The following is a 10,963-nucleotide window of genomic DNA, read 5'->3' as shown; positions in this document are numbered from 1 at the left end:
TATTCAATCTATCACTAAATCCTGTCAGTTCAAGCTGCAGAACATCGCTAAAATCTGTCCTTTCCTCTCCATCCAAATTGCTACCACATTAATTCAAGCATTTATCCTACTCTGCCTTGATTACTATGTCAGCCTCCTTGCTGACCTCCCTGCCTCCTGTCTCTCCCCACTCCAGTCCCTAATTTACTCTGTTGCCTGGATCATTTCCTACAGAAACGTTCAGGACGTTTCCCCACTCTTCAAGAACCCCCACTGGTTGCCGTCCACCTCTGCATCAAACAAAACCTCCTCACCATCGTTTTTAAAGCATTCAATCACCCTGTCTCCTCCCACATCACCTTGTTGTTCTATTACAGCCCAGCCCACATACTTCATTCCTCTAATACCAACCTACTCACTGTACCTCAGTCTCATCTATCTCACCACCAACCTGTCACTCACGTCCTGCCTCTAGCCTGGAATGCCCTCCCTTTTCATACCCAACAGACAATTAGTCACCTCACCTTTAAAGACTTATTGAAGACCATCTCGTTCAAGAGGCCTTCCCTGACTAAGCCCTCCTTTCCTCTTCTCCCACTCCCTTCTGCCTTGCCCCACCTTCCTCCCTTTACTCACCCCCTGCCCCTAACCCCACAACATTTAGGTACATATCTGTAATATATTTATTTATGTTAAGATCCGTCTCCCTTTCTGGACTGTAAGCTCATTGTGAGCAGGGAATTTATTTATTATATTGTTGTGTTGTTGTACTCTCCCAAGCACTTAGTAGAGTGTCCTGCACACAGAAAGTGCTCAATAAATACCCATTCATTCATCAATTGTATTTACTGAGCACCTACTGTGTACAGAGCACTGTACTACGTGCTTGGAATGTACAATTCGGCAACAGGTAGAGACAATTCCTGCCTGGCTCACAGTCTAAAAATATGATTGATTACCTACCCCAGCACCTAGTACAGAGAAGCAGAGTGCCTTAGCGGGTAGACCAGGGTCCTTTGAGACAGAAAGACCTGGGTTCTAAACCCAGCTCCACCACTTGTCTGCTGTGGGACCTTGGGCAAATCACTTTACTTCTCTGGGCTTCAGTTACCTCATCTGAGGAATGGAGATTAAAACTGTAAACCTTAGGTAGGACAGGGACTGTGTCCAACCAAATTACTTTGTATCTAGCCCAGCGCTTAGTACAGTTCATGGCACATGCTAAGTGCTTAACAAATACTACAGTTATTATAATTACAGTGCCAAGAAGCCACATTCTTAGTGGATAGAGCACAAGCCTGAGAGTCAGAAAGATCTGGGTTCTAATCCCAGCTCCGCCCAATGTCTGTTTCGTTTCCGTGGGAAAGTCACTTCATTCATTCAATAGTATTTATTGAGCGCTTACTATGTGCAGAGCACTGTACTAAGCACTTGGAATGTACAAATCGATAATAGATAGAGACAGTCCCTGCCCTCTGACGGACTTACTGTCTAATCGGGGGAGACAGACAAGAACAATGGCAATAAATAGAATCAAGGGGATGAACATCTCATTAAAACAATAGCAAATAAATAGAATCAAGGTGATATACATCTCATTAACAAAATAAATAGGGTAATGAAAATTTATACAGTTGAGAGGACGAGTACAGTGCTGAGGGGATGGGAAGGGAGAGGGGGAGAAGCAGAGGGAAAGGGGGGAAAAGAGGGTTTAGCTGCGGAGAAGTGAAGGGGGGGTAGAGGGAGCAGAGGGAAAAGGGGAGCTCGGTCTGGGAAGGCCTCTTGGAGGAGGTGAGCTTTAAGTAGGGTTTTGAAGAGGGGAAGAGAATTAGTTTGGCGGAGGTGAGGAGGGAGGGCATTCTCAGGGGCTCCATTACCTCATCTGCAAAATGGGGATTAAGATTGTGAGTCCCTTGTGGGACAGGGACTGTGTCCCACCTAATTAACTTGTACCTACCCTAGTGCTTAGAATAGTACTTGGCACATAGTAATCACTTAAATACCATAATAATTATTATCGTTGCTAAAAAAAAAAAGCAAACAAAACCCTGTTTACTGAGGTGTCACCCTGCATGGGTGATGCACAGTCATGTGTGGGGAAGCTCTTGCGTGCCCATGGGGATTGCCCATCCCAGCAATGCGCAGCGATGACTGCACAAATGCCGTGAATTGCTCGGACCTGACGATATCACCCGTCTCCCCACTCTTCAGCTGGAAGTCAGCCAGGGTCCAACCGGAGGTCAGACTGTACATTTCCTCCTCGGCCTCCCCTGGGCTCTGCTCCGCGACTCCCCAGGGCCCTGGGGGCAAAGTGTCATGGGCACAAGAATTCATTCATTCATTCAAACGTAGTTATGGAGGGCTTACTGGTGCAGAGCACTGTATTAAGTACTTGGAAGAGTACAATACAACAATAAACAGATTCCCCGCCCTCAAGGAGCTTACAGTTTAGATACGCGGAGGCAGACGTCAGTACAGATAAATAAATGACAGATCTGGACCTAAGTGCTGTGGGGCTGGGTGGGGGAAAGAACAGAGGGAGCAAGTCAGAGTAACACAGAAGGAAGTGGGAGAAGAGGAAAGGAGAGGCTTAGTCTGGGAAGCCTTCTTGGAGGAGATATGCCTTCAGTGAGGCTTTGAAGTGGGGGAGAGTAATTGTCTGTGTAGGCAACTGAGGGAATTTAGGGTAACTTTGAGTCATTGATTGACAAATTTCTGGACCCCAACTGTTGTTTTCTTCCTGACCACCAGACCTGGTGGTCTTTGAGTTTGAGAAATGGGAAACAGGCATCCGGGTGGAGAGGGGAAATGGCTGAAGCCTGATGATAAAGCAGAGGGAGCTGGAAACCTGACAGCTCTCAGCCAGCCTACCTGACTCAGCAAGGCAATTAGGATCACGTGGTTTATTCTGTCAACCCGCCCTGGTTCTGGGTGTTCTGAATACAGCTTATCTGGGATAACAGGTCCTTGCACTGAGCTCCTTGAAAAGGGGAACAAGGAGAAACAGGATAGAATTACTCTGAATAAAATAAATAATATTTGTAAGCCCTTACTATGTGCTAATAATAAAAATAATAATGATAGGTATTTGTTAACTGCTTACTATGTGCTAGGTATGGTACTAAGCGCTGGGTGGATACAAGGAAATCGAGTTGGACGCAGTCATTGTCCCACGTGGGACTCACAGTCTCAATCCCCATTTTACAGGTGAGGGAAATGAGGCACAGGGAAGTGAAGTGACTTGTCTAGGGTCACACAGCAAACAAGTGATGGAGCTGAGAGTAGAACCCAGGTCCTTCTGATTCCTTGGCCTGGGTTCTAGCCTAGGCCGCGCTGCTTCTAAACAATGGGGTAGATACAAGATCATCAAGAGGGATGCAGTCCCTGTCCCATGTGGGGCTCACAATCTAAGTAGAATGGAGGACAGGTATTGAATCCCCATTAGAGGAAGAAACTGAGGACCAAAGAAGTTAAGTGACTTGTCCAAAGTCACACAGCTAGCAAATGGCAGAGCCAAGATTCAAACTCAGTTCTTCTGACTCTCAGCCCCAAGTTGGGGGAGGATGAAATCCACTCTGGATGGCTGATAGGTCTTGACAAGCAGCTGAACTTGGGGGGAGGGTGGATTAAACAGACCTATGGGGTTCAGCTGGCTGAAGTGACTTGATGTGGCCCTAGAGCTGGCTGGTTAGTGGGTCACCTTGGCCTTGAGATCTTTCTCTCGGCTGAATCTCGTTTCTCATATCTCCACTACAGTGGAAGACCCTTTCTCCATGGACCCCTCAAAGCCACAATTTAATCACCCTTTGGGGGGCACTCTGCTACCCCCTCCCCAGAGGTGGGGGATGGGGAGCAGCAGGGCTAGGAAGGGATGGTGGAAACTGTGAGGAAAGTGGCACCAAAAAGCTTCTTTACTTGCTCTTTCCTATTCTTTTTAATTGTATTTTTTAACTGTTTACTATGTGGCAGGCGCTGTACTAGGCACTGGGATAGATACTGGAGAAGCAGCATGGCTCAGTGGAAAGAGGCCAGGTCAGAGATAATAATAATAATAATGTTGGTATTTGTTAAGCGCTTACTATGTGCCGAGCACTGTTCTAAGCGCTGGGGTAGACATAGGGGAATCAGGTTGTCCCACGTGGGGCTCACAGTCTTAATCCCCATTTTACAGATGAGGGAACTGAGGCGCAGAGAAGTGAAGTGACTTGCCCACAGTCACACAGCCGACAAGTGGCAGAGCTGGGATTCGAACTCATGAGCCCTGACTCCAAAGCCCGTGCTCTTTCCACTGAGCCACGCTGCTTCTTCAGTATCTATCCCAGTGCCTAGTACAGTGCCTGCCGAGATCATAGGTTCTAATCCCAGCTCTGCTGCATGTCAGCTGTGTGACCTTGGACAAGTCACTTAACTTCTTTGTGCCTCAGCTCCCTCATCTGTAAAATGGGGATGAAGACTGTGAGCCCTATGTGGGGCAACCTGAATACTTTGTATCTACCCCAGTGCTTAGAACAGTGCTTGGCACATAGTAAGCACTTAACAAATACCAACATTATTGTTATTATTATACAAGCTAACCAAGTTGGACACAGTCCCGATCCCATATAGGGCTCACGGTCTTATTCCCCATTTTATAAATGAGGTAAATGAGGCACCAAAAAGGGAAGTGATTTGCCCAACATCACACAGCAGACAAGAGACGGAGCTGTTATTAGAACCCAGGTCCTCTGCCTCCCAGGCCCACGCTCTTTCTACTAGGCCACGCTGCTTCTCTCCCTTCACAACCCAGGGAGATTTTATATTTTTTTTCTGGAAAATTTGATTGTGGTTGGATTGAACTTGAAGATCTTGGGCCCTGACAGGCTCAGATACCACAAGGTTGATAGACTGTTTTCCCCTTTCCTCCCCTCCCATCCCTCCTCACCGGAAAAAAACAGGTTGGGCTGTTTGGAACCTCCTGAGTCTATAAACCCCCACTGCCCCTTTCAAGCCACAGAGTTATCCCATTAATAATAAGCATGGCATTCATTAAGCACTTACTATGAGCCAGGCACTATACTTAGGTGGATATATGCAAATCGGGTTGGACCCAATCCCTGCCCCTGTGGGGATCACAGTCTCAATCCCCATTTTCAAGATGTGGTAACTAAGGTACAGAGAAATAAAGTAATCTGCCCAAGGTCACAGAGCAGACAAGGGGCAGAGCAGGGATTAGAACCCATGACCTCTTGACTTCCAGACACATCCTCTTTCTACTCGGCCAAGCTGCTTCTTATTAGTAATAGTGGTGCTTGTTAAGTGTTTACTATGCGCCAAGCACTGTACTAAACACGGCTGGTTGTAAGCCCGTCAGACAGCAGGGACTGTCTCTATCTGTTGCCGACTTGTTCATTCCAAGCGCTTAGTACAGTGCTCTGCACATAGTAAGCGCTCAATAAATACTATTGAATTGAATGAATGAATGGTTCTCTGCCCGGAAGTCGCTTTTGAGAGGCTTTTCTGATATCTGTGACACTCAAAGAGTTAAACGTGGGCACCGAGTTTGGCTAAGATTCAGCTGGTGTTGGGTGGAACCCTCTGGTGGACAGATAGGGGAAGTGCACCACGTCGGACACATCCCCGCCCCCACGCCCCCTTCTGAGGAAAAGGCAAACAGCAGGGAAAAACAAAGGGAGAAGTTTTTGAATTTCAGTTTTACCTTCCCTCTCACCTTTCTTTTTCTTTCTTTCTTTCTTTCTTTCTTTCTTTCTTTCTTTCTTTCTTTCTTTCTTTCTTTCTTTCTTTCTTTCTTTCTTTCTTTCTTTCTTTCTTTCTTTCTTTCTTTCTTTCTTTCTTTCTTTCTTTTTCTCCTTTCTTTCCTTTCTTTCTCCCTCCCTTCCTTTCCTTCTTTCTTTCTTTCCTTCTTTCTTTCTTTTCTTTTCTTTCCTTTCCTTCTCTCTCTTTCTCTCTCTCTTTCTTTCTCTCGTTCTCTCTCTCTCTTTTTCTTTCTTTCTCTCTTTCTCTCTCTCTTTCCTTCTCTCATTCTTTCCTTCCTTCCTTTCTTCCTTCTCTCTTTCATTCAACCATTCATTCATAATAATAATGTTGGTATTTGTTAAGCGCTTACCATGTGCAGAGCACTGTTCTAAGCTCTGGGGCAGATACAGGGTAATCAGGTTGTCCCACGTGAGGCTCACAGTCTTTCTTCATCCCCATTTTACAGGTGAGGTAACTGAGGCACAGAGAAGTGACGTGACTTGCCCACAGTTACACAGCTGCCAAGTGGCAGAGTCAGGATTTGAACCCATGACCTCTGACTCCCAAGCTCGTGCTCTTTCCAATGAGCCATGCTGCTTCCCTGCTGCATGCATTCATTCATTCATTCATTCATTCAGCCATTCAATCGTATTTATTGAGCGCTTACTGTGTGCAGAGTAATAATAATAATAACCATATTATTAACCACATTATTAACCATAATAATCATAGTAATAATAATAATGGTATTTTTAAGTGCTTACTATGTGCCAAACATTCTTTTAAATGTTGGGGTAGCCACAAGGTAATCAGGTTATCCCAAGTGGACCGCACAGTCTCCCGCCTTTTGACTAAAATCTAGTGCAGTGTCTGTTCTTATCAGCTTAATATCTGATATGTTCTCAACATGAGGATGCTGTACTGTGTCTTTTTGAAGTAGGGAGGTGGGTTGGGAGCTTGCTCTGTCCCCTTCACTTGTCGGCCTGTTATTGTAGTGCTTCCAGGACAGGTGTCTTTTCCCTGCTGGGGAGTTGTTTTTCCCTTTTAGACTGTGAGCCCGTTTTAGGGCAGGGACTGTCCCTATCTGTTGCCGAACTGTACATTCCAAATGCTTAGTACAGATGAGGTAACTGAAGCACAGAGAAGTTAAGTGACTTGTCCAAAGTCACACAACTGAAAAGTGGTAGAGCAAGGATTAGAACCCATGACTTCTGATTCTTAAACCCTTGTTCTTTCCACTAAGCCACACTGTTTCACCTCTACTGTACTGTACAAAGCAGTTGGGAGAGTACAAAATAACAATAAACAGATATATTCCCCACTCCAAATGAGAGCATGTTGTCCTCTCAGTCCTTTGGAAATGGGAGAGATTGGTGAGCGATGAGATTCTATGGAAAGAACCCGGGCCTGGGAGTCGGAGGTCCTGGGTTCCAATCCCAGATCCACCACTTTGTTTTTTGTTTGTTGTTTTTTTTGATGGCTTTTGTTAAGCACTTACTATGTGCCAAGCACTATGCTAAATGCTGGGTAGATGCAAGCTAATCAAGTTGGACACAGTCCATGTCCCACATGGAGCTCAGTCTTAATCCTCATTTTACAGATGAGGTAACTGAGGCTCAGAGAAGTTAAATGGGTTGCCCATAGTTACACTTAGTCTGACACAGCAGGTAAGTGTCAGAGCTGGAATCTTTGGTCTACCTCTTTCTCTATCTTTAATTCATTTAAGTATCAGTTCCCCTACTAGACTGTAAGCTCCTTGGGGTTACAACAACTCTATTCATTCATTCATTCCATTGTATTTATTGAGCACTTACTGTGTGCAGAGCACTGTAAAAAGCGCTTGGAAAGTACAGTTCAGCAATAAAGAGAGACAATCCCTGCCCACACAGGGCTTACAGTCTTCAGAGGGAGAGACAGACATCAAAACAAGTAAACAGATCTCAATATAAATCAATAAAATTATAGGTAAGTAATAGCAATAATAATGATGCTGGGTATGATACAAGCTAATCAGGTTGCACACAGTCCCTGTCCGCATGGGGCTCACAGTCTTAACTCCCATTTTACAGATGAGGGAACTAAGGCCCAGAGAACTTGTGACTTTCCCAAGGTCACATAGCAGACAATTAATTAATTAATTCATTCAATCGTATTTATTGAGCATTTACTGGATGCAAAGCACTGTACTAAGCACTTTGAAAGTACAATTCAGCAACAAATAGAGATAATCCCTACCCAACAAAAATGGGCTCACAGTCTAGAAGGGGAGGAGTCAGTTGGGATAAGACCCCAGGTCCTTTTGACTCCTAGGCCCCGGTTCTATCCATTAGGTCATGCTCTTCTTAAAGTTTTGATTCTCGTCATTGTGGTCTGAGTGGCACCTCTTGAATTTTCTCATTCCTATGGGTGGTGATCCCTCCGAGGCCCCCAGATGAGATTGAGGTGAGTAGGCTGGCATTAGAAGAGCGAAGTGTGAGGACTGTGTTATAGTAGGAAGTTAGTGAGGTGAGGTAAGAGGGGGCAAGGTGATTGAGGGCTTTAAAGCCAAGAGTGCTTTACCACCCATGGTGAGGAGTTTCTGTTTGATGCAGAGGTGAATGGACAACCACTGGAGGGTCTTGAGGAGTGGGGAAATGTGTACTGAATGTTTTTTCAGAAAAATGATCCAGGCAGCAGAGTGAAGTAAGGACTGGAGTGGGGAAAGATAGGAGACTGGGAGGTCAGTGAGAAGGCTTATACTGTAGTCAAGGCAGGATACGATAATCAAAGAATCAATTAAATATTTGTGTTGACTGAGCACTATACTAAGCACTCAGGAGAGTACAATATAACAAATACACTCCCTGCCCTCAGTGAGCTCAAAGTCTAGGAGGGGGAGACACCCATGACCTCTTTCTTGCCCAATCCAATGGCTCCTACTCTATCCTAATCCTCCTCGACCTCTCAGCTGCCTTTGACACTGTCCACCATCCCCTTCTCCTCCACACCTTATCTCACCTTGGCTTCACGGACTCTGTCCTCTACTAGTTCTCCTCTTATCTTTCTGGCCGTTCATTCTCGGTCTCCTTCACAGGCTCCTCTTCCCCCTCCCATCCTCTAACTGTAGGGGTTCCTGAAGGATCAGTTCTTGGCCCTCTTCTGTTCTCCATCTACACTCACTTCCTCGGTGAACTCATTCGCTCCCAAGGCTTTAACTGTCATCTCTATGCAGATAACACCTAAATCTACATCTCCGCCCCTGGCCTCTTCCCCTCCTTTCAGGCTCATATCTCCTCCTGCCTCCAGGACATCTCCACCTGGATGTCTGCCTGCCACCTAAAACTCAACATGGCCAAAACTGAGCTCCTTAGCTTCCTTCCCAAGCCCTGTCCTCTTCCTGACTTCCTGTCACTATGGATGGTATGACGATCCTTCCCTTCTCTCAAGCCCGCAACCTTGGTGTCATCCTTGACTCGGCTCTCTCATTCACCCCCCACATCCCATCCGTCACCAATGCCTGCCGGTCTCACCTTTACAATATCGCCAAGATCCACCCTTTCCTCTCCATCCAAATGGCTATCTTGTTGGTACAGGCTCTCATAATATCCCGGCTGGATTACTGTGTCAGCCTTTTTTCTGATCTCCCTTCCTCCTGTCCCTCCCCGCTCCAGTATATTCTTCATTCTGCTGCCCAGATCATCTTCCTGCAGAAACGATCTGGGCCTGTTACTCCCCTCCTTAAAATCCTCCAGTGGTTGCCTATCAACCTCCCCATGAAACAAAAACTCACTCTGGGCTTCATCACCTTGCCCCCTCCTACCTCTCCTCCCTTCTCTCTTTCTCCGGCCCACCCCACACGCTCCGCTCCTCTGCCGCTCACCTCCTCACCATCCCCCGTTCTCACCTATCCCGCCGTCGACCCCTGGCCCACGTCTTCCCGCTGTCCTGGAATACTCCCCCTCCTCACCTCCGCCAAACTAATTCTCTTCCCCTCTTCAAAATCCTACTGAGAGCTCACCTCCTCCGAGACGCCTTCCCAGACTGAGCTTCCCCTTTTCCCTCTGCTCCTTCTCTGCCCCCCCTTCACCTCCCCTCAGCTAAGCCCCCTTTCCCTCTGCTCCTCCCCCTCCCCCCCCAGCACTGTACTCATTTGTATGTATTTTTATTACCCTATTTATTTTGTTAATGAGGTGTCCATCCCCTTGATTCTATTTATCGTGATTAAGTTGTCTTGTTTTTGTCCTTCTGTCTCCCCCAGTTAGACTGTAAGCCCATCAATGGGCAGGGATTGTCTCTATCTGTTGCCGAATTGTACATTCCAAGCCCTTAGTACAGTGCTCTGCACATAGTAAGTGCTCAATAAATATTACTGAATGAATGAATTAATTAATACTAAATCGATTCTGGATATGGACGTAAGATGAGAAAGGAGTAAATAAAGGGATAAAGGGTGAAAATCCAAGCACAAGAGTGACTCAGAAGGAAGTGGGAGAAGAGGGAATGAAGGCCTAGACAGAGAAGGCCTCTTGGAAGGGGTGTGCCTTCAATAAAACTTTTAAGGTGGGTAGAGTGATAACCTGTCAAATATGAAGAGGGAGGGCGTTCCAGGCCAGAGACAGGATATGGGCGAGACATCAGCAGCAAGATAGACAAGATCAAGGTACAGTGATAGGTTGACATTAGAGGAGTTAAGTGTGTGGGCTGGGTTGTAGTAGGAGAGGTAGGAGGGGGCAAGGGGATTGACTGTTTTAGAGCTCATGGTGAGGAGATTCTGTTTGATGAGGAGGTAGATGAGCTTCCCCCACTGGAGGTTCTTGAGGAACAGGGAAACATGGACTGAAGGTTTTTGTAGGAAAATGATCAAGACAGCAGAGTGAAGTATGGGCTGGAATGGGGAGAAACAGGAGGCTGGGAGGTCAGTAAGGAGGCTAGCAGTAGGCAAAGAGTGTTAGGATGAGTGCTTGGTTCAACGTGGTAGCAGTTTGATGGAGATGAAAGGGTGGATTTTAGTGGTGTGAAAGTTGAACGAATAGGATCTGGTCAGGCCGAATATGTAGGCTGAATGAGAGCTATAAATCGAGGATACTGCCAAAGTTATAGGCTTGTGAGACTGGGACTATAGTGGTGTTGTCTTCATGGGGACAGGGAGAGGACAGGGTTTGGGTAGAAAGCTGAGCGTTTCTGTTTTGGACATGTTAAGTTGGAAGTGGTGATGTCCTGAAGACAGGAGGAAATGAGAGACTGCAGGGAAGAGGGGTCAGGGCTGGAGATA

General features: G+C 46.3%; 1 non-coding gene across 1 annotated transcript; it reads left to right on the top strand.

Annotated features, from left to right (window-relative positions):
• The first annotated feature begins 6,544 nt into the window (after positions 1 to 6,544).
• On the top strand, positions 6,545 to 6,732 carry LOC114810751. The gene has a single exon (XR_003758446.1). It is a non-coding gene; the product is annotated as a U2 spliceosomal RNA (small nuclear RNA).
• Positions 6,733 to 10,963: the final 4,231 nt, after the last annotated feature.

The sequence above is a fragment of the Ornithorhynchus anatinus genome, chromosome 3 (assembly GCF_004115215.2).
Source record: "Ornithorhynchus anatinus isolate Pmale09 chromosome 3, mOrnAna1.pri.v4, whole genome shotgun sequence".
NCBI classification, from domain to species: domain Eukaryota; kingdom Metazoa; phylum Chordata; class Mammalia; order Monotremata; family Ornithorhynchidae; genus Ornithorhynchus; species Ornithorhynchus anatinus.
This window is presented reverse-complemented; position numbering and strand designations above follow the sequence as displayed.